The 27,742-nt window shown below is 43.3% G+C and overlaps 1 protein-coding gene and 1 non-coding gene across 5 annotated transcripts in view; both read left to right on the top strand.

Annotated features, from left to right (window-relative positions):
• The window catches only part of PLCL2 (phospholipase C like 2), a 173,097-nt gene that overhangs the window by 27,375 nt on the left and 117,980 nt on the right, over positions 1 to 27,742 (top strand). The gene's annotated exons all lie outside the window — the stretch shown is intronic.
• On the top strand, positions 21,591 to 21,663 carry TRNAA-AGC (transfer RNA alanine (anticodon AGC)). Its single transcript has one exon. It is a non-coding gene; the product is annotated as a tRNA-Ala (tRNA).

Below are 27,742 nucleotides of genomic sequence, written 5' to 3' on the forward strand. Positions count from 1 at the left end.
GCTGAGTTCTTGATGCGATAACTTAAAATGAACAAGTTATTTTTTATTTTTTAATCAATTTTGGAGGGGAGTTTATTAGATTTATTTATGTATTTATTTATATATTTATTAATGGAGGTACTGGGGATTGAACCCAGGACCTTGTGCGTGCTAAACGCATGCTCCACCACTGAGCTACACCCTCCCCTCTAAAATGTACACTTTTAACATACAGGTTTTGGCTGTTTCTTTTTTTTTTTATTTTTAAAAATTATTTTAATTTTTATTTTATTTATTTTTAGTTTTTTAATTTATGTTTCTTGATAGCAAGGACCTAGGTTTGAATTATCCTGTCTCATCATCAGCATTTTCAGTCCCCTTTGCTGATCCAACCTCAAAGTGTTGCAGTGAATGCAGTCTTTTTCTACCTGTTTTTTTCTGTCTGTCTACACTCTGGGGATCTCCTCCTGTGTCCTGGCTTTGCACATCATCTCTCTGTCCGCCACTCCCAGGTTTATCTCTCCAGCCCAGTAACTCTTCCCCACCTCAGGCTTGCATCTCCAGCCGCCTCCTGGATGTCTCCACTTAGCCTGGCTCAAACACGGCTCTCCTTTTTCCTTTCTCTGCAGCCTCCCCGTCTCAGTGGGATGGCAGCGTCTCCTTATTGAGGCCTGGGGGTTCTCTCTGACTCTCTCTCATACACCACATCCAGTCTATCAACACATTCTTTTGGTTCTACCTTCAGAATATATGTGGAACACGAGAGTAGGATCCCCATCGCACAGGAAGTAACAGGCACAGCTCTGATCTGACACAGGTCCGTTGAGCTCCAAAGCCTTCACTGTTATTTTGCATATATATATATATGCAAAATATATATATATAGTTTGTTTTTTTTCTATTTGCATAATTTTTTAAAAAAGACATAGCTTAATGGGAGAGTAGGGATACACTCAGAACTGAGAAAGAATATTCTAGGGTATCTTTAGAATTTACTTAATGTGTCTCCCTAGTTCTAGGAAACTGAAATCTAACTCATGTACTAGACCATGTTTTCTTCTGAACAAACCCGGGTCTTTAAGAAACCAGAGTTGAGAACCTCCTTCTCCAAGTAGCTAATAACCTACAAGCTTCACTTCTGCTGTTTTGAGGTGCTGGGCCCTTGGAGCTGGTGCCGTCCGCCTGAGTGGACGAGCGAAAACCTGAACTGGCTCCAGGGACCGTTAGGTGTCCCCTGGGATCAGTCTTTGTGCAAAATGAAAACTGTCATTCGTTTCTCCCTCTGTTTTCATAAGTATCATACGGACACCTTGCCTCATAGACAGCCCGCCCGGTGGCTTCGTGTTCCCACTGAATGACTTGGTTTTGAAATATTTGATTTGGATCTGAATTGGTGGAAATATTTTGTCAGTTTTTAAAAAAAAATCCTTAAAGTGTTTTAAAATTGTATCACTGTTGTGATTGATCTTTAACTGTAGAAGCAAAAAACAGACATGGAAGGACGGCCCTGTGTAGGTAAAAGGCTGAAGTTTAGTCCTGTTGTGTCTGGACTTCAGCTCCCTCATCAAACCAAACCTAAAAACGCATCTAGTGTGATAAAATTGAAGGTCTGTCTGGTATCTTTTAGAAAATCTTACTCGGCAGCGGGTTAGCATTTGTAGGGTGGTTCTACTCCTGGGCACTTTGTTCCACGGATCCGAGTCTGTCTCCCCCTGAATCAGCTTGTGAGTTGTATCCGTTTGCTCTGCCGCTTTTCTTCGAAGGGAACTGAGACCCATCCCGTGGTGCGAGGTGATGAGCAGTGTTGCTCAAAAAGCCAAAAATAGCCTTGGGCCCCTGACTGAGAGCAGGTGCTCTCCACCCAGTTACTCTGCTGGCTTTGCTCTAACAAATACTAAGACACAACCCTGGAAAGCTCAACCACGGGGAACCTTAGTGAGGTCTATAAAAGTGACTCCCTCACCAGAGCAAATGAGCCACCCAGACAAACAGAACCCTTCTTGAGACGCTGGTGTGGGAGGTCGGGCCCCTCCTGCCTGCTGACCGTATCCTCAGAGTCCCCCACACCTGTGCCATCATTTCTGACGCGTATGCCATTTTTTATGAGAAATTGTTTTAATTCTGAGTTGTGGAGAAAGTAGTCAGAAAATTAAGGTGACTGTAACACAGATCTTAATATAGTCTTTAAAGTTTTCGTGAGGCTAATAAAGTGTGTTTTGTATATGGAGAAATAGGTATTAGCAGCGAGGGGAGGAATTAGGGAGAAGTATATTAACTGAACTTAATTTTCTTAAACACTAATATTGTCTAAAAGAAAGAAGAATTTTCAAAAAACACATTTCTTAAGTGTACCCATCATTAAGATTAGTATGTTGAATTTAATTGTGAGCATCTTAATTAAAATATTAATGTCTTTACATGATACATTTGAATTTTCAAGTTTTTTCCCCTCTTAGTGGTCTAGTTTTACCAGATTAAAATATGTGGGTATCTTTTTTTTTAAATAGAATTTGATAAATCTTAGTCTTCATGAAATTCACAATAGTAGAAAGGAATGATTAAAAATTCTTGCAACGTTTGTTAGAGAGTCTTCTTCCTATTACAGGATTAAGAGGATATGTTTAAAGATGTAAAATTGAATTCATAGAACACCCCTTAAAATTGTAAAATAATACTTTAAATTTAGAGGAACAAATATTTCATCTGTTTATAAAAATTGTATTAGTGGATGTTAGAATTAAAACATATCTCTTATAATGTGGTAAAGAAAAAATAACATAAACCTAACAATGTGTAATACTAGTGAACATTCTTTTTCCCTATGAGAAATTTGATTTGATTCAAGGCCTGCAGGTTACTTAAGACTTCATTGAAATTGGCATGTTTATTCTCAGCCTTAGTTTGTTTATTTTCAAAGTGAGAGTTCTGAGTAAGAATGTTCACACATTCGCTTTATGCTAATAGTTAGCCAAAACCTGACATGGAGAAAGTCAGCATATACTTGCTGTTAGGATCGCTGAAATTTTCCAGGGAGTATTTCATGTTCGAGTTTTCCGTGCTCTGCAGTTCATGGGTTTTCAAGGCATTGGAACTCTGGGAAGCTGATTATTCCTGAAAAGGTAAATCTGACACTATTTGGGCCAAGCCAGGCTTGCCGTAGGGGAGAGGACGGTGCTCCTTCTCTGCCCACCCCTCTCCCAGCCCCAGGTTTGTGGGCGGCGGGGGTTGAGGGCAGAGATGGAGGTGAGGGGGAAGAAAGATTGGAGAGTAAAGGCAGGACACCCACCCAGCTTCCACTCAAAAGCCCGGGATGGAACAAAATCGTGCAGAAAACCTAGGCTTAACTTGCTCAGCCCTCAGAAAAGTGATTCACCAACATCTCAAATAGTCTGCTAAGGCGCCTATGGTTTTTAATTAATTAAATCAAAGCAGGCTTCTTACTAAGGCCCTCTAATTTTGAAAAGCATTCCATATTTTGATTGGACTGAAGAATTTGTTGTTGTTTTGTCTCATTTTGCTGTTTTGCAGATTATAGCCCACTTTAGTACCACAGCACTGGGATGGGCAGAGTTGACTCCTTAAAACCTGCCGAACTAGGGAACAGATACATTTGAGGAAGAATGGGGAATATGGACTGTAAGATTATTCAGCTTTTTAAAACAAGGAATAACCAAATATTCTGCTTTTCAACCAGTTGTTTCTCACAAGTTTTCATCAAGAAAATAGCATATCCCTTTTTGTGTGGTAGGTTTTGCTGGTTTCTGTACTGAACTCATTTTCCATCTACTGAACGTATCACTCCTGGAGGCACTGAAGGAAGGAAAATGGTCTGTAAGGTGGAGAGATGGTCAGGAGGGATGTAGTCGCTCCTGGAACTATTTCCCATGAGAAAAATACATTCTGCAGATTGGCATTCAGTTTTGTTATTGCCAAGTCTCCAGGAATAATTTCCCACCAGGAGCATTCAGTGTGTTAAAGAGAAAAGCCTAGAAGAAGAAAATACCATCCATGTGAAGAGCCAGTGGTGCTGTGGCATCCTGTGAGTGGGCGTCATAGAACTCTGTCATCTGCTTATTAAGAGCAAACACCCAAATGGTTGATGACGACCGTTTGGAATTATTTTGACCCAAATTACCTCACGAGACTTAAAACCTAAGTGTACTGTTGGCAGGAATTTTGAAGGATGAAAGGTAGAGATCGCTGAAATACTTTGTTTCCCCTCTTTGGTTTTCCGGTCTTACAGTAAAGGGTGTCTTGGGCGCTCTTCTCTCTTGTGGGCAGGGGGGGGGTAGCCCCGTGTCATCGGGACCTCGGGGGCGAAGTTGCACCCCTGGGGTCCTGCGTCTCCCCTCCTCCCCTCGCCGGTGCTCTTTGTCTTGGGAGACCCTGGAGATGCATGTACTTTCCTTGGGAGGTTGCCTGGCAGCGCCTGGAGAACGAGATAGCTGTGCTGGGTAGGGCTGTAAAAGGCCCTTCCTTCCCCGGCCCCGCCTTTCCCTGGTACTTAGCCCTTTGCTGTCCTTCGCCGTCTGGGTGTGCAGAGTACGGCCCCGTTTCGTTACGAACACGCATCCTCTGTGCGCCGGTGCACTGATCTGCCTCTGAGTTGGGTCAGGTCTGAAGGGCCTTTGCGACCCGGTCCATCCGGCTCCCTAGCTACCAAGTGTAAGAGTTAGTCTGATCACCAGACTTGGCAGTAATGTAGAGTTTTCAGGGTTTTTTTTTTTTTTAGTTTTCTGTTTCTTGGCCAAAACACGCCCTTCCGGTTCCTGCAGCTGTGTAACAAGCCACCTTAAACCCCGCGGCATGAACAGTCACCTTTTTATTGATCACGGATTCTTTGGGTCATTACATTGGGCAGGACACGTCGGGAGGGCTGGGTGACTCAAACCACTGGCGCCAAGGCTGGAGGCTGCCCGGCCAGGACGGCCTCCTCCTCGTCAGATGTCGAGCCCCTTCGTGGGGTAACGGGCAGGCGGGGCTCGGCGGACTGTCCACCGGAGTGCCTGCGTGATGGCCACAAGTGGCTGAATGTCCCCCAGGCCAAGCTCCCCCAAAGAACCAGGTGGAAGCTGTATGGTCTCCTCTGACAGGGCCTCAGATGTCACACGGAGTCCCTTGTGCTGCATTCTCTTGGTTACAAGTGAACCATTGGCGGGCCCAGCTTCAGGCAGAGGGAATGAGACCCTCTTCTTGATGGGCAGGGGGTGGGTGTCAGGTTCACACCAAGCAGAGAGGGGAGCATGAGGGACATGGTGGCGGTCACCTGAAGGACTCGTGCAGAGGGGAACCTGCATCTGGACATTTCGATTCCATAATGCCACATCTCTCTTTTTGTATGTGAATCATTCCAGGGTCTCATCATTTAGTATTATATTGAAAAAATTCTGGTCAACTGCCTTTTCACCTATATGTGTTGCTAACAAACAGCTTTTGTGTGACTGCAGGGTCAGAGGAGGACCGTTCAGCTCAGCATTCATTCATGCCCTCCAGCTGAGAGACTGAAATAAGGCGACGAGGTTTTGCCAGGTTACCATTGTAAAGGAGGAGCTGATTGTCACCATGAACTTTACAGTCAACAAGGCTGTGGAGCCAGGAGGGTGGAGGGAGAGAAATGTTAAAACGGGCAATTTTTATGTATGCAAAATAACCTTTTTAGATGACATGTGAAAACTCCCCTGAACGCTGTCTGCTGGGCTCGTTCTAAACAGCCTGCCCCAGAGGGATACACGTTGGGCCTTTAGCAATAGCTTCGTGTCACCTTACCAGTGAGGTGATGAGGTGGAATGATGTCCCACAGACACAGAATCATCATGACTTTGTGTTGGAGGAAAAAGACCGGGCTAACGGAGCAACCTGGCCGACGTACTGGAGCTGGCAGGGCCTCCGTTTTCCCATCTGGAAAGTGAGGGGTGGAGATCTCTTGTGAATTTATTGTTCTTGCACTAACATAGCACCGGAGAAAGGCAATTAGGTGGCAGCTCAGAGTTAATATTAAATTGAGGTACAAGGGTCAATCCGACAAGTTTCGCAAAGTTATTGAATCCTTATCGCTTGACTTTTGGCAACATCTATAAACTTGTATTGACTTAAGCAGAAAAGTTACACAGAAATACCGTGGGGAAACTCGGGACTGTCAGTTGTTCAAAAAGATGCGGACATCGTTCTTACCTTTGAGCGTTTAGAAATTATAATAAATTAGATGTGAAATATTTTGGTTCAGATGTTGAGTTTTGTACCTTTGAACCCCAAACCTGAATTCACTCCTCTGGAGCCAGAATTTCGATTCCTAAATAACCGTTTGATAGGAGAGAGTGCAGTGGGGCTTCCAGGGCTTGCCTGGTCCTCCTGGGCTCTGACCGTGCCTTTGGAGAAGGACTTGTCACTGCTTTGACGTCTCGGGCCTGCATTATTTTTGTACTGTTCGGTTGTAAGATTTTAGGAATTTGTCCCTTTTGCCTAAGTTTTCAAATTAGTTGACATAGTATTTATCATATTCTCATACCTTTTGACAATCCCCTGCGTCCGTAGTTACGTCTTTCTCTTCATTACTAGTATTGTTTATTTGTTTTTTTCCTTGATCCAGCTTACCTGTGATTTATCAGTTTAATAATTTTTTTCGACTGCACATACACATGATATTGCATGTAAATACACACATACAGTATACTGCACTTTTTTTAGCTTACATATGTGTACTAATTATTGTTTCTAAGAACAGATTAGATCTTTATCTTTTTAAACTTACATAGTTGTCAAAGGAATAAAGCCAACCACAAAATAAGAATCAACAGAATGAAGTCATCCAATCATGCAAATAATTTTCTTTTAAAAACCAGCTTGGGGCTTTGTCGACCTTCCCTATTGCTCTGTTGTATCCCTTCCCTGTTTCATTCATTTCTGCTTTTCTCTTTTGCCTTTCTCCTTATTATTTCTTTCCTTTTTCTTTCATCGGGTTTATCCTTTTGGCTATTTTTCTGGGTATTTTAAGCCATATGTTTGTCTCTTCAATGTTTCACCTCCCTTTAGGTTACCGATTCTGTGGCCCGTCCGGTGGGGTTTCATGGCTGACGGCTGTGGGAGTCAGGCTGGGTGGGTGCTGTCTTCCTGGAAGGGCTCCCCTCAGAGTAAGGAGGACGCACGCCAGGTAGCAGCTCTTAAGTCTTCATTCCTGGGAACCCTCATTGCAAAGACCCTGTGACCATGGACTCCAGAATGGTATTTTCTGGACACTGTGGTGTGAAAATTAGCAAAGCAACAGAAAGTTCATTCAGGCAAATTATAAAATAACTCACACCCCCGTGTATAGCCTCTGTCTAAAAGCTTCATTTCCTGAATATGCTGCTGCCAACCCAGCCTTTTTTCCTCACTGCTTTTGAGGCTCAAAACAACAAAAACAACAAAAGATCAATGAGGCAAGGAGCCTGTGTGCTTTTAAACAAATTAAAAGAGCTCGTCCACAATGTTTTGTTAATGGTACTGTTTGTAGTTTCGTTCCTTTATTATCTGTAAAAAAAAAAAAAACAACTTCTGTGTTGTAGCAGAAACAAATAAAAATGGATTTGCTTCTCATTTAACCAGAGGCCACGCAGTTCCTCAAACACTATGAAGAAGTAGGAGGTGACTGTATTGATAACCGCTGTATTTCAACCACTACTAAATGAGAATACAGCACAACATTTTGAATATTCAGTCCTCATCCTCAAGGCATAATCTGTAAATGAGTTTTTGGTTATGCCACATTTATAGTTTTCTGTTGTCCTTGCCGTTTGGAAGAAATTTCGTGTGGTAATTGCAATTAAAATGATCTCTCACCTTTAATTAAAGTTTGAATTAGGAATCTCACTCAGAAGAACAGAACAGATCAAAGCCATAAAAAAAAGTGATTAACATTTTGACTTAAAAGCATCTTTAAGTATTACATCTTTTATTTTATTTGTGGATCTAACCCGTATGTTAAATTTCTCTAAGGGCAGTGGGTCAGGTTCTCTGCTTTTTAGGTATGTGTTCATAGCAACAGATACCTGCTACCTGGTCAGTAGAGAGATGCTAGTCTGCTGTTTTACCCATATCTTATGAAAATGGACAATTCCAGAATAAATTTACCTTCGTAGAGAATCTCTCTTTAAAATAATTCGGCAGGGAGATTATGTTTTCCTGTTATATGTTTGACCATCTGTCTGTATCATGTAAGAACCCTTTGGGTAAAGTGACCCAGAGGTCAAGGGACTGATGTATTGGGAAGACGAGGTACCTGCTTAATGGAGAACTGTGGCCTGGTGACTGTCACACCTGATGTTGGCAAGCTGATGACACATCTCTAAGTGAGCTCGCGAGCTGACAGCAATCTTTCGAGGGAAACAGCATCTGGATTTCCCTAAGAGGAGATCCCGTTTCACCATGCTTTCAGAATTCCTCAAAGGCCGGATGGGGACGTAGACGAGGAAAGCAGGAGACACCCTGCCACCTGCATTTTAGACAAAGGTGAAGTCAAATACTGACGACTTTGGAAGAACAAGGCTCCAAACTCCCGGAATACCACTGTTCATTTTTGCGTACAAGTGCAGAAAATGTTTTCTGAGGACAGGTGTACGTGGTTTTAGCACAGTCTTTACCACGGCCTCTGCCTATTAATCAGGCAATTACGAAGAAAGAATTTAATGAAGAGTCCGAACAGACCTACTGTCTATTTAAATAAGGGCACAGGAAATCTTAAGATATTAGTATCTGAATTAATATCTATGTGGAAGAATTTCCTCCAAGAAACTGGTAGCTGTGGGAAAAAAGTTGAAGATGCTTTGATTTGAGTACGTTGCTTAAGTTAACACATATTTTTAACAGGAGAACAAAAGAGAGAATTGCGCGCAGCTATTTGTAAAGAATGTGATGCAACAAAAGCTATTTTGAATCTGTGGCAAGGTGGGGGAAAATTTGTGCTTTTTCATAGTCAATGAACTTTTAAAATTAATTTCTGCGAAGTAGAATCTTAACTACTGGAAGAGTTTGGCTGTGCGGTTTTGGTTATGTTAAAACGTATTCAAGCAGAATTTTAGTGTTTGGAATTCAGCACTGCGATTTCGAGTTTGGAATAGAAATGCTAAGTCAGAACCTATTTTAAGCATGTAACACCCCTCAAAACTTTAAAACAACCGTGAGATTTAAAGATGGTCTAGAAATGGTAACTTGAAAGATTTGAAGTCTCTCATACTTTTCTGACTGGATGGAACTTTCTTTGCTAATGTCTTCTCTCTCTTAACTCTCACAAAAGGTTGCTGTCTTTGTCAAAAAAAGTCATTCCTAAGATCTTGTAATTCCACCAAATATAGTTGTGGTTGGGGCCACGTTTGGGAAGTTAATCTTCCTGTGCTTGTATTTGTTAATAGTACAATGTGTTGAACAGAGAGCTTAGAAAGTGTGGTGCTATTGGAATCTCTCCCGCGGGTATATTTCTCTCAATAGAAAATTCACAATTGGCACAGGCTATGGAATGATACATTCCATGTTTGGACGGGGACAGAATCCTTTCTTAGCCCACAGTAATTAAAATGAAAATAGTATGTTTCAGGGGAAAATAATCTTTTAGAGGCAGCTAAGTATGCTACCTCAGAAAGGAGTAATCAGAGTCCAGGGTTTAATTAATGACAGTCTCTCCCTTTCCCCTCCCCCCCTCCCCCATCAAGGCATCCATTAGTTAATACTTTGGACAAAGAGAAAGCGTCTGGAGGCCAAGGTTTCATATGGAACCCTGATCTCCCTATTGATACCTGCTGAAAAAGTAGAAAAGGGTTGATTGGAGAAGACAGTAACCCTTCTATAATAAATACGTAAAATATCACAACCTCTTTCTAGGAGTAAGTTTCAGAGATTGCTACCTGTTAATATTACAAGTGCTCAAAAGACGCTCACCTCTCACCCTGCTCCTCCAGCTAGTGGTTGGGATATGGTTTGTGTTGGACTCCCCAAGCAGCCACGGGGGCTCAGACCCCTGCAGCCTGGTGGGGGGCGTCTCAGCCCTTGTCAGAGGGAGAAGACAGCCCTCAATCATCACGGGGGACTCAGCAGTGGGCAGGGCCCAGCAGGGGGTCTGCGGGAGTCCTCGGGCAGTCCGGCTCTGAGGGGTGGGGCGGGCCCTGGCCTTAGCAGGTCGCAGCTACGAAAGGGCCAGGAGTGCAGAGACCGGGGGCCTGAAGGCCGGTAGGAGAGGCTGGGCTGTGGGGATGCAGGCCCGGATTTCTGTCTGCTGCTTCCTCTGATCACCTGGGGAGGTCTTTGGCCTGGGTGCTGTGACATCTCCCAAGCCACTCCCCTCTTCTGTCAAAGCCTCCCTCTTCCTGAGTCAGACACACCCGGGGCATAGGGCTTGATTCAGTGGTGTCACACGACTGCTTCTGTTAGCTTTGCCCTTAAGTAAACATCAGTTCTTCCTTTTCATCACACTGGGGGGTGTTGGCCATTGTTTCTTCAGCCATTCCTTCTGTCCTTCTTCCCTTTCCTCTTGTCCCGGGATTCTCACTGTGCGCACGTTGTGTGACTGGTGGTGACCCAGCGTCTCTTAGTCTCCGTTCAGTTTTCTGCACTTTTATTTCCTCCCGCCCTTCAGACTGGACCGTATCAGTTGACCTGGTGTCAGCTTTGCTGATTCTTCCACCTGCTTGAATGTGCTAGTGAGCCCCTCTCGTGGGAATTCCGTTTCCATGACAGTGCTTTGGAATCCAGAATTTCATTTTGGCTCCTTGAAAAAAAAGATTTCTATCTATTTAGTGATCATCTCTATTTGATGAGTCACCACTCTCATGATTTCCTTTGGTTCTTTGTACAGAGTTCCCTTTAGCTCTTAGAGTGTATTTAAAATCACAGATTTAAAGTCTTTATCTAGTAAGTCCAATGTGAGGCCTCCACAGGGACAGTGTCTATTAATTGCCTTCTCCCCCTCATATATGGGCCATACCTTCTTGTTTCTTTACATGCTGTATAATTTTTTGTTGTTGAGATTTTAAACACTATAATGTGGCAATTCTGGAAATCAGCTTCCACTCCCCAGGGTTGTGGCTTTAGTGGCTTTTTTTGTACTAATTTCATAAAGTCTGTATTCTTTGTCGTGTGTAGACACTGCTATCTTTATTTTATTAGCTGGTGATGAGACAGACGTGTGCAGCTCTGCTGTAGCCCTCACTTCCTTCTTGCACGGAACCTGCATGTTGCTCAGAGGTGAGAGTTTTGGGCTCTTCCAGGGCTTTCTCCATGTACTTAGCGCTTCAGCTTCCCAGGAGTGTGTCTGATCTTTTCGAAGTCCTTATGTGCCATAGCATCTCATCTCTCGGCCTTGATTAGCGTGTTATTTGCCTCAACTGTTACCCATCGCCCCCAGGCAGCAGCAACTGATATACTTGCATTGAAGTGTTTCTGACCAAAGCCCCAGGGAGCCCACCTCAACACTGGAAGAGTTTCAGATTAGGAGAGATTAAGCCAAGCCCTTTGAGCTGAGCCAAGCAACCAGATCAGAACAAACAACCACAAGTCTTTCCGAAGAAGCTTTGTTCTGCTGCTTCTGGTGATGGTGTCTGGACCGGGAACGTGGGCTGTTGTCTTCAGGGTGCCCCCCACCCCCTGACCCTGAGCTGGGGGTGGAGGATGGGACCAAGGCAAGTTATAATGCCACAAAGCTGACTGTTCTACTGAGTCTCCACTGCTTTTTATTGATTTAAGTGTTCCCTCGGTTTCTTTTGGTTGCTTCCACAGTTCCAGAAATGTCGATTTAGACAGTTTTGCCAGTTTCCTTGGTGCTTCTGTGGAGGAACAGACTTTGGGAGCTTCCTGCTCTACTATTTTCACGAATGTCACTTACCATCTGACTTTGGTTTTATGGGCGTCTGTGAACTTCAAACTGTAGCTGTTTAATTTAGCATCCAACTTGCAACCTTTCTTGATGAATCTTTTTCATTGAAATAAGTGAATGGATATACTCTTTGCTGCTTTTATATTCAATATGTCAAAGTTTGCTTTTCTTAATACTATACTTTCTGGAACCCTCTAGAGTCTGTAAGCATATCCAGATCAAGTTGGTTTTCCCAAGTTAGAGTAATAAAAATTTCAAGTCTAATACCTTATTTTAATAAAATAGGACTCCCTTGCATGAAGGTGAATAAGATAAGTCTTGGAGAATCCCATCAGTTTCTATAAGATTCAGCTTTCCTAGAATTTACCTGCCTTCTAAATCGCTAGTGTTCATCGCACACTTTCATGTGTGTATTTTACTGTTTGATGGCTGACAGTCTTGCCCAGTGGTCCAAGAACCCTCTAGTGCAGAGACAGTCTCTGGTTTTATTCACCTTGGTTCCCTCAGCTCGGGCATGGTGCCCAGCACACAACAGGTGCTCAAGAAACATTTGTAGAACAAATGAACAAACACAGAAGCTGTTGGATGAAGACTCTGGAGCGCAGATCTGTACTCACTGAATTATCTAGACCTTAGTTAAGTGAAATAATGCAGTTACAGCAGAGTTTCCGGGGTCTCAGCCTTAGTTTTTGTGGCTTACTCCGAAAGTACTAAAAACCGCATTCTTTAGAACCCGTCTCGTTTACTCGCTTCCAGTCGGACCTGTCAGGATGAGTTTTTTATTTTTTCCCTCGTATTTAAATGAATACAAATGATCTTAGGTCATTTAACGTCTTTAACAAAAAGAGTGAAATGTAAGAAGTCTAGGATGTGAACGTTCTAGGCGCTGGAGCTGTCAGTATGAGCAAGCTGTCTTTTCCACAACCTACAGGCAACCTCTGACTGTCTGTGCCAGTTCAGGGTCATTGGCACAAAAACGGGGACAGTCGGTTTCCCCCTCAGCTCTGTAAGGGGCTCTGCTGTTTCCAGCGTGGGGTGGAGGCTGGTGTATGACCAGCGTTGCTGAGTGTAAGTCAGTGACTGGGAGGAACTGGGCTACTAGATATTGGAGATACCTCTAGGTCAGAATTTCAGATTTTATTCGGCTATATTTCATGTATATGGAATTTAAATCTACGGAATACAGGGTTTTTTGTTTTTTTTTTTAATGTGAATGACCTAAGTCATCACAGTTAATCAACATGTCCACTTAAAATTCCAAATTCCATTGGCACACATATTTATGTTAGCCAATTCAAGTTATAAACATGAGCTTTATGGCTCGTTTTGTTTATTAGAGTTATCCAATGTGCTTTTTTGTTGTTGTTGGGATGTGATTCCCATACTATAAAGTTCACCCTTTTAAAGCGTACACTTGATTGGTTTTTAGTGTTGGTTTTAGTATATTTAGTATATTCGTAGTTTTGGCAGCCATCACCACTGTCTAATTCTGGAACATTTTTTTTTTCCTTTTTCAGTTTTGTTAGGTAGCATTGTTACATTTTGACTGCACGTACACATTATATTGCATGTAAATACATATATACAGTATATTGCACATTTTTTAGTTTACATATATGTACTAATTATTGTTTCTAAGAACAGATTAGAGCTTTAGCTTTTCAAACTTACATAGTTATCAAAGGAATAAAGCCAACTACAAAATAAGAATCAACAGAATGTGGTAATCCAGTCATAAAGGACAGTCAGATGTGCTTACACATATTCAAGAAATAATAGTTATAAATAATAAGTAGTTCATTTGGGTCCTTATTATTATTGTTATTATTTTTAGATTCCTCATATAAATGATGTCATATGGCATTTTTCTTTCTCTTTCCAACCTACTTCACTTAGAATGACAGTCTTCAGGTCCATCCATATTGCTGCAAATAGCATTATTTTATTCTTTTTTATGGCTGAGTAGTGTTCCATTGTATATGTGTACCACTTCTTCTTTATCCAGTCATCTGTTGGTGGACATTTGGGTTGTTTCCATATCTTGACTATTGTAAATAGTGCTGCTATGAACATTGGGGTGCATGTGTCTTTTTTAATTTTATTTTTCTCCGGATATATGCCCAGGAGTGGGATTGCTGGGTCACAAAACTATTTTCAGTTTTTTAAGGAGCCTCCATACTGTCTTCCATAGTGGCTGCATCAATCTACACTCCCACCAACAGTGTAGGTGTGTTCCCTTTTCTCCACACCCTCTCCAGCATCTATCATTTGTAGACTTTTCAATGATAGGTATTCTGACTGGTGTGAGGTGATAACCTCATTGTAGTTTTGATCTGCATTTCTCTGACAATTAACAATGCTGAGCATTTTTTCATGTGCCTATTGCCCATTTGTATGTCTTCATTGGAGAATTGCTTGTTTAGGTCTTGCCCATTTTTGGATTGGGTTGCTTGTTTTTTTGATGTTAAGGTGTATGAGCTGTTTGTATATTTTGGAAGTTAGTCCCTTGTTTGTCACATCATTTCAAATATTTTCTCCCATTCTGTAGGTTGTCTTTTCATTTTGTTAATGATTTCCTTAGCTGTGCAAAAGCTTTTAAGTTTTATTAGATCCCATTTGTTTATTTTTGCTTTTATTTCCAATACTCCAGGAGCTGGTTCAAAAAATATATTGCTGTAATGTACATCCGTGAGTGTTCTGCCTGTGTTTTCCTCTAGGAGTTTTATAGTATCTGGTCTCACATTTAGGTCTTTAATCCATTTTGAGTTTATTTTTGTACATGTTGTTAGAGAATGTTCTAATTTCAGTCTTTTACAGGTAGCTGTCCAGTTTTCCCAGCAACACTTATTGAAGAGAATGTCTTTTCTCCATTGTATATTCTTACCTCCTTTGTTGTAGATTAATTGACCACATGTACATGGGTTTATTTCTGGACTTTCTATCCTATTCTATTGATCTATGTGTCTATTTTTGTGCAAGTACCATACTGTTTTTAGTACTGTAGCTTTGTAGTATAGTCTGAAGTCAGGAAGCATGATTCCCCAGCTCCATTCTTCTTTTTTCAAGATTGTTTTGGCTGTTCAGGGTCTTTTGTGTTTCCATACAAATTTTAACATTTTTTGTTCCTTCTCTGTGAAGAATGTTGTTGGTAACTTGATAGGGACTGCACTGAATCTGTAAATTGCCTTGGCCAATATGGCCATTTTAACAATATTGATTCTTCTAATCCAAGAACAAGGTATATCTTTCCATGTGTTTATGTCATCTTCAATTTCCTTCATCAGTGTCATAGTTTTTGGCATACAGGTCTTTTGCCTCCTTGGGTAGGTTTATTCCTAGGTACTTTATTCTTTTTGGCACAATGGTAAATGGTATTGTTTCCTTAATTTCCCTTTCTGCTATTTCATTGTTAGTGTATAGAAATGCAACTGATTTCTGTATATTAATTTGGTATCCTGCAACTTTACCATATTCATTGATGAGTTCTAGTAGTTTTCTGGTCACTTCTTTAGGGTTTTCTATGTATAGTTACTTCTTCACTTCCAATTTGGATTCCTTTTATTTCTTTTTCTTCTCTGATTGCTATGGCTAAGACTTCTAGAACATTTTCATCTCCCCAAAAAGAAACACTGTACCTATTAGCAGTCATTCCTGGTCCCTGGCAACTACACATTTACTTTGTCCTTTGAATTTGAAATCAACCGTTCCTATAAATGGAGTCATACAATATGCAGTCTTTTGCAACTGGCTTTTTTCACTTAAGCAGAATGTTTTCAAGGTTCCTCCACGTGGTTGCATGTAGTGTCAGTACTTCGTGATTTTTATGGCTTGAGAAATACTCCATTGGATGCATATACCATGCTTGTCCACTCAGAAGTTGATGGACATGTTGGGTCTTGCCACTTTTTGGCTATTCTGAATAATGCTGCTGTGAACATCTGTGTGCAGTTTTTTCATCTGGGCATTCATTTTCCTTTCTCGTTGGCTATATACCTAGACGTGGAATTGATGGGTCTTATGGTAACTCTTTGTTTAATTTTTTGAGGGACCGCCAAATGTTTTCTAAAGCCATTCCATCTGCTTTCTGGGTGGCTGTTTCAAGTTCACAAAACAAAGGATTTGGCCATATTGGCCCTCACTTCTATGAACTACATGTTTCAAATGCTGACAATTTGCAGGGAGAGTGCATGAAAACAGAACTGTTTTCTTTTGATCCCTCTCTCCAGTACTTCTAAACATTACTGCTGTGCTCATCAGAATTAAGTCTTTTATGGATTTTTCAGGATAGCTGGCATTTCTGCTCAAGGAACTTTGAATTGCTCACAAACAAACAATGCAAGGCCTGTTATTCATAAAATCAAATACTCTAGAATCAGACAGATGTGAGAGCTGGCTCTGCTTTTAGGGTCTTAGCAGTGTCACTTTGGGGAATAATTCCCTTTTTTGAACCTCATTTTTCTCCTCTGTAAAATGGGATGGATAATAGTGTCTACTTCCAGGTGTGCCTGTAAGTCTCAGAGTGAGATTGCGTGTGAAAAACACTTGCCTGACACATCCCCAGTGCTCGATAAATGTTAGCCTTGGTTAACCTTATTATTACTATTATATTCTTTAGCTGCAAAGATTTCCTCTGGAAGAATAATTAAATAATATTTAAATTATGCTCTGAAGCTGCTTGAAGAGGAATCTTATTTTACTATCATGATCAGATTTTCATTCTAGCAAATAAAATAATTTATAATCAGAACCTTTTGATGGTGAGGGAAGAAAGGGAGTGGGGAACAGATGAACAAAATCCATTTAAAATTGCTTTTTGGTAGCTGTTATTCATTTTATCCTTTGCTCTATATATAAAATTAAAGCAATTTGTTTTTCTTTTCCTTCTTTCCTGAAGCAAATGAAATCTAGACACAGAGAAAATTTTTTTTAAGCTGAAATGAAACGATAAAGTCATCGTCCCTTTCAGCACCAATTAAGAATTGGATAAATCTTCGCAGAATGTTTGCAAAACATTTGATTGCACAATAGCCTATCAGCTGTCATAATTCCCTTTAATTTTGCCTTATTTGTTGGAGTCAGTAACTAAAGTGAATTTTTTTCCAGTTATTTCCCCATAACATAATGCTACTAGAATAACACAAAGAAAATGTTGACAAAACTCAATAATTAAAAATAAACCTATGAGATAAACACTTGAAGACGAAAATGAAAATGGCCCAGAATGGTCAGTGAACACTCTGATCAAACCTGACTTGGTTTTAAAGGAATCCATCTTTGCTTGGTCTCTGTTCTGAACGGGACATCCCATTTTCTCCATCTGAAGCATCTTGGTACGGTTTTGTGGCTCGTGGCCTTGGCAGCTTTAGAGCCAGAGGGACCCTGGATAATGAAGATCAGTCTAGTCTAGGGGTTCTCAGCCCAGGCGCCAGTCACAGTTAGGGCTGAGAGTTCTTTGTGTGGGAGCTTCCTGTGCATCGCAGGGTGTGGAACAGCATCCCTGGTCTCTACCCTCTGGATGTCAGAAGCACCTCCCCCCCACCTTGTGACAACTAAAATGCCCCCAGACTTTCCCAGGTGTCCTCTGGGGGCAACATTGCCCCCCACTGAGAATCGCTGGTCTAGTGTTTGCCAAAGCGTGTTCCCTGCTAAGCACCACTCACCCTGGAGGGTCTGAGATACTCCAGAAAGAGGAGAGTCTGTGGGAGATGCTTATTTAAACAGCAGCGCGTGGCTGTCAGAGCTGTGCTGGGCTGTCTGCGGTGAACTGGAGGAGGACGGGCAGCTTGTCTCCACTGACTTGACTGCAGACCCTTCAAAGGGCAGCCTGCAGGATGAGCACGCCTTGGTTCCTCTGATGCATCTCTGCCACTTTCCAGGGGAGGACACTGAGGTCCAGGGAGGTTACTTGACTGGCTAAAGACTCCATGGCTCCACGTTAATTAATTCTGTGATCACTGAGTGACCCTTACTGTGTGGCAGCCCCAGGCTTAGGCATAGTACTTGGGACAGGTGACTACAAGACAGGGTGGTCAGGGCTGGGCAGGCCTGGGGAGAGCACCGGCTAGAGCACCTAATTCAAACGTGGTGCCGGAGCTGGGGTCCCTGTGGACATGTTGACCCTGAGGCCTCTGAGGAGGTGACAGTAGACCAGTTGGAGGGACCAGTCTGTAGCCTGGCTGGAGAGACGGATTGTGGTTCCTGTGCATAGTAACTGGGGCCGGGACCTGGATAGAGCAGCCCTGGGAGGAGCCAAGGACAGAAGCTAGGGGACGTCAGTGTTTAAGGGGAAGACAAAGAGCAGCCCAAGCGGAGACCAGGAAGGAGGGAGGAGAAAGCATGGAGACAGGCGGTTTGTAAACCCTACTTCATCAACTGGTGGTGAAGACTTGTAAAGTGCACACGGTAGGGAGTGTCATACGTGGCATATGGGCATACCTCCAGGGAAGACTAATTCGGAAAGACACTTGCACTCCAGCGTTCACAGCAGCACTATTTACAATAGCCAAGACATGGAAACAACCTCAGTGTCTGTCAACAGATGACTGGATAAAGGGGTTGTGGTATATTTATACAGTGGAATACTACTCAGCCCTAAAAAATGCCACTTGCAGCAACATGGATGGACCTAGAGATTATCGCATTAAGTGAAGTAAGTAATTCAAAGACAAACACTATATGACATCACTTCTGTGTGGAATCTAAAAATTAGTACATATGAACTTATTTACAAAACAGAAAGAGACGCACAGACATAGAAAACAAACTTGTGGTTACCAGTGGAGGAAGGGGATGGGAAGGGATAAACTGGGAGTTTGGGATTTGCAGATACACATTACTATGTATAAAATAGATAACACAACTAGGTCCTACTGAATAGCACAAGGAATTACATTCAATACCTTGTAATAACTTATAATGGAAAAGAATATATATATATTATATATATATGTATAACTGAATCACTTTGCTGTACAGCTGAAGCTAACACAATATTGTAAACCAACTATACTTCAATTAAAAATTTTTTTTAAAAGGAGTGCTCGGGAAACAGTGGTAGCATCATTGTTATTAAATAAGACAAGGACTCAGAAACAGCCACTGCATTCAGTGTCCTGGAGGTTGTGGGTGACCTTGGCAAACATCCATTCCAAGGAGTGACAGTTTGAGGAGTGAGTAGGAGGTGGAAAAGTGGAGGCTGGAGCTGAGACATTTTCTCAAGGTTCGTTGTGAATGGTTTGGGGGAGGATTGTAGCTGGAGAGAGCTTGAGGACAGGTTTAAAGGAAAAAGAAGAAAGGGAGAAGGGAGAGGCCTGAGCACATTTCAGTGCTGAGGGTAAGAGACCCAGAGGCCAAGGGGTGGGGCCAGGACCCAGGACCGGGAGAGACCTGCCCTTTGCCAGGACTCGCCCCAGGGCATCTAGGTGGAGCTGGGCTCGGGACTTGTAGGTTCCTGAAAATCAGGGTTGACTCTGCCGCAGAGATAACATGTTTCCAAATCCAGAAAAGTCCCCTGAGGAGACAGGCAAGGATTCGGGGCAGTGTGGCAAAGTCACCCAGCACTCTGGGAGTCGCTTTGAGTCCTTCTTAAGTTTAGAAAAGAGCCTGGCACAGGGTAGGGGTAGAGTATAGCTCAGTGGTAGAGCGCCTGCCTAGCATGCACGAGGTCCTGGGTTCAGTCCCCAGTTCCTCCACTACAAATAAATAAATGATAAAAAGCCTCCCCAGCCTCTCAGCCTATTCAACTGCGGCCGTGGGCTTCAGTCCGCCTGAGTACTCCGTGCGCAGATACATCTGCCAACACTTCTCCTGCTCTGGGGGCCATGGATGTGGTGTGTTCTTCCTTCTCCCCCGTCTCTGGCCAGTCTCCAGTCCTCCAGGAAGCTTTCCCACCATCCCCGAATCTGGGAGGACTGGGCCTTCCCGAAACTTAAAGAAGGCTCCACGCTGGCATCCAGGATCCAGCCTCTCCAAGGAAGGCTCTCAGGGACTCTCAGGTAGACGAGGCCTCTCCTTACAGGTGGAGATGTGTTCTGGGAGGGGGCTTGGCCAAGGTCGCCGCAGAGTCAGAGTCACGTCACCCTTAGTGTAGGTCATATCCTCCCAGCCAGAATGTGGCCGGTGTGTCTTCCATCTCAGAACCCGGAGCAGTGCTCTTCCGAGGGAAAAGCCCCACGTTTCTTCCCTCTTCCTTTAATCTCAAAAGTATTTAGAGTAGTTGAGAGTATGCCTTGGTTATTTCTCCATTTAGCTGGAGGAGGCAACCTCATGGGTTCCTATTTCCATCCCCTCATTTGAAGACAGGCCAGATTCCCAAGGGGACAGGAGGGCGCCCGCACGCGGGGCAGCGCTGCAGGTGCCCAGGTGCTGGTGGCTGGCAGGAGACGCTGGCCCCGCCTCTGCGGGGCAGAGCAGTGCTGGGAGCGGCCGTGTTCCAAAGGCTCCTCATTGTTATGTATTCTCTCTGGGCATCAGTGGTCCTGCACAAGTCTGGAGAGGACCTTGGCTGATCATACCTCTGTTTTGATCAGAGCTGCTATAAATAAGAGAGCCAGAGTGACTGTTTTCTTTAACTCCAAGGGCTTTCCTCGCAAGTCAGTGTTTGCCCTTTTGACCCAGCCTTCTGCAGCCTCTGTTCATTTCTAAGAAATTGAACCAAGAATAATAAACAAGGGATGCTTCCATCAACATCCCGAGGGACAAGTCTCAGATCTGGCAACCCCATCATCCCCCTCACCTCGCGTCCCTGAATTTCTTAAGCCTCATGGAACTCTCTTCCAGGCCCCGGAAGGTCAGCATGTCCCAGGTGCCGCTCCTGATTTTCCCCTTTGGTCTGCTTCCCCTCCAAGAGTTCCTGTGTCATTAACGGCATTTGTTGTTGTTGTTGTTGTTGTTGTTGTTGTTGTTGTTGTTGTTGTTGTTGTTATGGCCCAAGCAAGAAACCTTGGAAGCACCTTCGTCTCCTTCTTCACTGACCTCCAGTGTACATCTGATTACCCCATGTTCTGAGATGTATATTCTGGTCAAGTCACTGTAATTTTTTTCTCTATAAATGTGGTGATAGGGTGGGTAGGGCCCATATCTTGGCATGAATGCTTCTGCTCAGATCCAAATTCTCTTCCTCCCAGTCCGGGACTCAGCTTGTACTGAGGTCTGTGTCTGGGACGTATGTCAGCCCAGAAGCTGACCATGGCTCGATTTAATTGACTTGAGTTTAGAAAAAGATATATGAGGTAGGAGAGGAACCCTTAAATGATGCTTATTATTTCTCGTTTAATCTCTTTCTACTCTTTTTTTCCCTCTTCCCTCCCCATCTGCTTCTCTTCCTTAGAAAAAAAGCGCATAAAAGTTCTGTTCCTATAAAAACAGTTTAAATAACAGACTTTCGATATCAGCAGATAGAATCACCTGGTTGCCAAATGAGTGTTGGCTGTCAAAATTTAATTAAGCTGAATTAATTGTGTGTTGATGTTAGAGACTAGAAAAGAAGACCTCATAAATAGTATTCACAGAGGAAAGTGCTGGTCTCGGAATCTGACGGCCCAGGTTCCAGTCCTGTTGCTGCCACTTACGACCTGAGTGACCCCGGCAAGTCTCCAGTGTCTCACAGGGTCCGTTTCCTCCCTTGCAAAATGAGAATAATAATAACACCTACCCGAAAAAGTTATTTCAGGGATTCAGGGAGATACTGGATATGAAAGCACTTTGCATAGAGTAAGTCCTAGAGTAAGTTCTGACATAGAACAAACGCTCACTTCACTTTTAGTTGAATCTGGGGGGAAAGTATGGCTCAGTGGTAGAGCGTGTGCCTAGCATGCACAAGGTCCTGGGTTCAATCCCCAGTACTTCCATTAAAATAAATAAATAAAAGCCTAATTACCTCCCCCCAAAAAGAATAAAAAAATTTTAGTTGAATCTGAGTTTATATATATCTATAGGCCTGGATTTGATCATCATCCTACTAGTTAGTTCATGTGGTGTCCACTGTATGTACCTGTGACGTCTCAAGGGCCAAGTTTTCAGGACCGGTGCCCACCTGGAGTCTCGCTGTCTCTGGCCGCTGCCCCAGGCGTGTGTGCCGTGGAGGGTGGAGTGTGAGTGACAGGAGCGTTGCTGGCGGACGTTGTGGACCTGGAAGGGCTCGGCGTGTGTGTAAGGACGGAGTGGCGGGCTTGCAGAGGCATTTGTGTCCTCTGAGAAGGCAAAGCCATGAGAAAGGTGACCTGAGAAACCTGCAAGCCAGGTGACCCACAGTTAAGCCCCTCATTCCCACGCGGTGGGGTTGGGGCGAGGCACGTGGACAGGGTGTGCCGAGGTCGTGGGCGCGGAGGCTCCCCCAGGTGGCGCCTGCGGCCCTGGCCCTGAGGATGCGCTGCAGGAGGGTAGGTCAGGAGAGGGAGCTGCGCACACAGAGACCCGCTTGGCCCGCTGCGGGAACTTCAGAGTGTCCTGGGGGCGGGGAGGGGACGCTGGCTGGGTGACCAGAGGTCAGGAGAGCCACGGCTCTCGACCAGGGGTCAGGAGTTTGGACTTAAGGCTGCGGAAGGCCCTTGAAGCTTTTGCCAAGGGTGTGAAGTTACTCGATTTGTCTTCTTAAAATCTGATTCTCACAGGCGTAGAAAACAAACTATGATTACCAAAGCGGAAAGGGGCAGGGGTTGGGGGAGGGATAAATTAGGAGTTTGGGATTAGCAGATACAAACTACTGTATATAGAAAAGATGAATAACAAGGTCCTACTGTGCAGCACAGGGAACTGTATTCATTATTTTGTAATAGCCTGTAATGGAAAAGAATGTGAAAAAGAACATTATGTATGTATAACTCAATCACTTTGCTGTACACCTGAAACTAGCACAACATTGGAAATCACCTATACATCAATTTAAAAAAAATCTCATTCTGATGGCAGGTGGAGGGAGGAAGACCTGCAAAGGGACAGGATGCTGTGTAGGGAGCTGTTGCGGGCCCCTGAGTGAAGAGATGGGGGCTGAACGAGGTGATGGGAGAGGCAGACGCTGGGCACCCTCAGGTGGTGGAACTAGTGGCAGTCAGTCACTGCGGGAGGTGGGCACGAGGCCCAGACACGCAGGCCCCTGGTTGTTCACTTAAAACGATAAACAGTGCATTTAATATGTGCATCTTTATGAACATCTCATATCATTTCTTTTGGATAAACCCTGGAAATGGAATCAAAGGGAACATTTTTTTTTTAATTGAAGTACAGTCAGTTGCAATGTGTCAATTTCTGGTGTACAGCACAATGTCCCAGTCACGCAGATACATACATATATTTGTTTTCATATTTTTTCCATTAAAGGTTATTACAAGATGTTGAACATAGTTCCCTGTGCTATATACAGAAGAAACTTAAAAAAAAATCTATTTTTATGTATAGTGGCTAACATTTGCAAAAATCTCAAACTCCCAGACGTACCCCTTCCCACCCCCTTTCCTTGGCACTAAGATCGTTTACTATGTCTGTGAGTCTGTTGCTGTAGGTGAGCAAACTCATAAAGGCTTTACCTATTTGCAGGTCCACGAGCAGCGAGGAAGGCCCTGTCTCCTCGCAGCTTCAGCCTCGCTGCATGTCACCATCACTATCCACCAACACTCATTTAATAGGCAGAAAATGCATATCTTTGTTTTAATTTGTGTTTTTGTGAGCACTGGGGAGATTGAAGTTTTTTCATGTTTATTTTTCCATGAATTACATGTTCATGTTTTTTGCTTATTTTTTTCCTCAGCCGTTTGTCTTTTTGATTTCCAAGGGCTTTATAAATATTTAGTCTTCTATCTTTGTTGCTGGGTGTCCCTGATTGTTGTAGCATTTCACTAGTTGGTTATGGCGCTTACTGTTGTTTATGTTGCTTTTGTTGATCAGGAAGATTTTTCTAAAATGTAACAAAATGTTTTGTTCATGCTTTCTGTCTTCAGTTTAGTGTCGAAAGAGTCCTTCCTCAATCCTGGGTTACATAAGGATGGGAATTTGTACAAATATTCACATTTATTTTCATTTTCTACCTTTAAATCTTTAATTAACCAGGATTTTTCTGGTGTTTGTCATAGGAATCTACCTTTTGAGTTCCCCATAGTTTAAAAAAAGGGTAAAAACAAATCTTTTTTTCCTGAAACCAAAAATCAGGATACATACGTCATCTAAAAGAATTTTTATGAAAAAAAATTTAAATAAAAGAATTTTTATGTAATTTGCATGGGAGGCAGTTTCAGACATTAGATGTAGTGATATTTAAATTTCTGAGACATTTGGTATCTTAGGCAGTCAACAGAAAAGAATGTTTGCGATCAGGAGTGCATGGGAAAGTTCAGGTTATAAAAGACTGCTCATGGTTTATGTGGTTGTAACCTGCATTTCACTTAAAGTTCAAAGTTCCTTCCTCTTTGAAACATTAATGCAAACATCGAAATGGCTTTTCGGGTGGAAGGTGGCTGTAATCTTCACACGGTCATAGGTTCCTTTCTACAGGGACCGCCCAGGACAACCCCTTCTCTTGACCGCAGTAGAGGGTCTCAGAACAGGACCAGAGATGGTGGAATCCTGACCCACCATCCTGAAGCAAAGCCCCCACGTGACTCAGGAAACACAATGCCACAGCCCCTGGCGTTAGTCATTTGGGCAGCAAGATAAACATTTCCCGAACTTTCAGCAAGAGATGCCTCATGGAAGTCTGCAATTTCTTACATATTTTATTTTTTCATTCTGGAGCCTGATTGGTGTTCTAGAAAGCACTGTCCTGATTGGCCTGTTCAGGAGAAATCGAGAAATGAGTCTGGTGCCGGGACTGCGTGTGCGCCCGTCTCCTGGGGCTGGGGTGCCCGCACCAGCCTGTCCCACCCGCTCCCCGAAGCCGGGCTTCTCAGTAAATGCCGTTGCAGGAGACTGAGCTGGGGTTCTGTGCCTTCCAGGCCACCCAGAGTGCCATGTGATTCTGTTTGATAAAGTCTGTGGTTTGTCTGTTCTCTATGTTCTTGCCAACTTGTTTTTCAAAAAAGAAAGAAAAGCAAGCAAGCAAGCTGTGTTCAGTGCTCATCATTTGACATAAATTTAGGGAAAATGTTAAGTGTAACTGCATCCCTGAAAGAACAAAAGATTATTTCCCTGGGGAAATTTTTTTTGGGTGAGGGGAGGATTAGGTCTTTTTTTTTAAAGGCTGCATATGTTAGCTAGGAAAATGAATACATGATTTTGTAAAAACGTTTATTTCAGCAGGCTTAGCAATATGGTTTCAAAATCAAGGCTGTCTTTGACTACCCTTGGCGTGGGCCTCGGGAGGATGAGTGTTAGAAGTCGTCCTTCTGTTTATTCGGGCCCAGTTCTCCGCGTTGTGTTGTCCGGGTGAAGGTATTAACCCTTCAGTCTTTATAGTCCAGGGTTTCCAGACTCAGCACTGCTGACATTTTGGGCTGGAGGATTCTTCACTGTGAGGGGCTAGCCTTTGTGTCATAGGATGTTTAGCGACATCCGTGATCTTTCCTCTAGATGCCAGTAGCACCCCGCCCCCCCTGGCCATGACAGTGAAACAGTGTCATCCCAGACACTGCAGAGTGTCCCCTCAGGGGCACGTAATCCCTGCTACAGTCACTGTGGAGCAGGTGAGCTTGGCCAGACCTTAAATTTGACTTTTCTGTGGTCTCCTTTCAAGGCAGATGGGGTGGTTGTCTTCGGGGCAGACTGGCTTCCGGAAGGCACCTTTCCATCAACTCCAGTGGAAATACAATTACATTTCATAATACTGAAAGTTACATTGCAGTTGGAATCACTGACCTGAGGCCTGAGGGTCAGCTTGAGAAGCTGGGAGGTTACTGTCTCGAGAGACTTACCTGTTGTGGGCCTCAGTCGACTCCAGTCGAAGGCAGGAGTCACACGGCACTTCTAGGCTGAGTCACTTACGGTCGTTACACTTAGTTACTTGCTGTGCTGATGGCATAAATCAAAGAACAGGGTTCTTCTTTCCTAAAATACCTGCTTGCCCTTCCAGGCTGCACAAGATTTGCAGGTTGTGGCCGTCTGTGGACAGTTGACCTATTCAGATGAAACACCTCCCCAGCTGGGGAAAATCTGGAAAATTAATCAAAGCTTGTAACAAAGCTCTTCCATGACTACGTGTGTAATGACTATGAGTCACACACCCGGCCAGAAATTAGGGGCCTGTGTTTTCCTCACATATGGTTCAGTTTCCCTCTCACTGTTGCTGAATTTTTTTAAATTTAAAATTTTTATTTAGTCTTTATTTTGGGGGGGTAATTAGGTATTTATTTATTTGTTTATATGAGGGTACTGGGGATTGAACTCAGGACCTCGTTCATGCTAAGCACGTGCTCTACCACTGAGCTACACCCTCCCCACCTTGTTGCTGGCTTTTAAAGGTGCTTCCTTTTTTATGAACACTGACCATACAGACCAAACAGAGAAGGCAAAAGAGGCATGTCACAGACTCAGCCTCTAAAAGAGAATGTCGTACTTGCATTAATTTTGGATAACAGGTTATGGTTTTACATCGGGTTTTCCCTTAATAATGCAGTAGGAATTACTTTATGAAAAATTGGCCTGAAAGGTGGCGAGTGATGTGTAATTTGATGTTTCACATTGAAATTTACTTGTCATACACCGTTTTTAGTACTGTTTGAAAGCACAACTGCCTGTGTGATGCAATTGTGTTAACTCATTGCTAAATGTATTTTTATTATTTGCTTAACTGGAGCAAGTTATAAATCTGCTGAAAACATTGCTTATACAGGACAAGCAATTGAACATGTTTGGATCTGTTTACAAAAAAAAAAAGCTTGATGACTTTATAAAGCTTTGGGATAACCAGATTAAGATGAAGGATTCCTGCACTGTGTAAAATGCCCATTAATGAATTTTTAAAGGATTATAGAGTAATAATTACAGTCAACTTTCAGTGATCACAGTGACCATTGCTAAAGAAGAGGTATTGTTGAAAACAAAAAGCATGTGGAAAGAAATACAAGAAGCCTCGCTCTCCTCAGGCTCTCTGAGTCCGGCCGGCCTTGGTGTTCCTTGTACAGGAGTCGCCTGGCCAGCGGAAGGGAAGCCACAGCCCCGGAGAAAGCCATCCACTTTGGAAGACAGCACATTAGGTTTCTTCCGGGCAGATTCTGATTGGCCCTTGTCAGAATTCATCTCTACATGGTACCCGGTGCCAGGAGCCTGCCTTTTGTTGCATGTGTAGTACAAAAGTAGCACTTAGAAGCAGTTTAATGAGACTGACGCCAGGCCCCTCCTTGGAAATTTGGAGCTGAAGATGCCTTCAGGGTGTCTTGTCCACATACCTCCTCTTCTGTTAACGCCTCGCCCAGGCCTGAGGTCTTTATTTGGAGGATTCACATTCAGTTCACTGCTTTCTTATTTGTGAGACAGCCAACACTGTCAGCCTAAAAAGTGACAAAAGAATCCAGAAATGTGAGGAAAATGTATACAGGTGTTTGAGGAATGATATTAGACCTGTCCCTAACCTTCACTCAAATTTAAAAACTTTCAAGCAGCTAGCTGTATCGTTTGAATCATCTGCCCTCGTGTTTGTCCAAGGATAGACATTTTGGGAACACGGTCCATCCACGTGTTCCGTTTTGGCTTCCTGAAAATCAGCGACGGCCCACGTGTGCTCGTGGACATGGTGGGAATTTAATTCCCGCTGCAGACAGCAGCGAGGGGGAGGGTTCTGCTCGTGTTTTCTTTTAGGGCGGTGGTGTGATAGCTGTTGGAAGGTGGGTGGATTCAAACTCCTAGCGTTTCGTCTTCTCGAGTTTCTAGGTCTATTGATTTGGAAGCAAACATAGATTGTTAGCCTTTGGATTTTTATTTTTAGATGCTTATTTTAGAAAAGCCCGTTGGTTGAATTTATTGGGGCTGACGTCACAAGCTGGAGTTGGGCACCTAGTCCTTGGC

This window comes from Camelus dromedarius, chromosome 2 (genome assembly GCF_036321535.1).
Source record: "Camelus dromedarius isolate mCamDro1 chromosome 2, mCamDro1.pat, whole genome shotgun sequence".
NCBI classification, from domain to species: Eukaryota; Metazoa; Chordata; class Mammalia; order Artiodactyla; family Camelidae; genus Camelus; species Camelus dromedarius.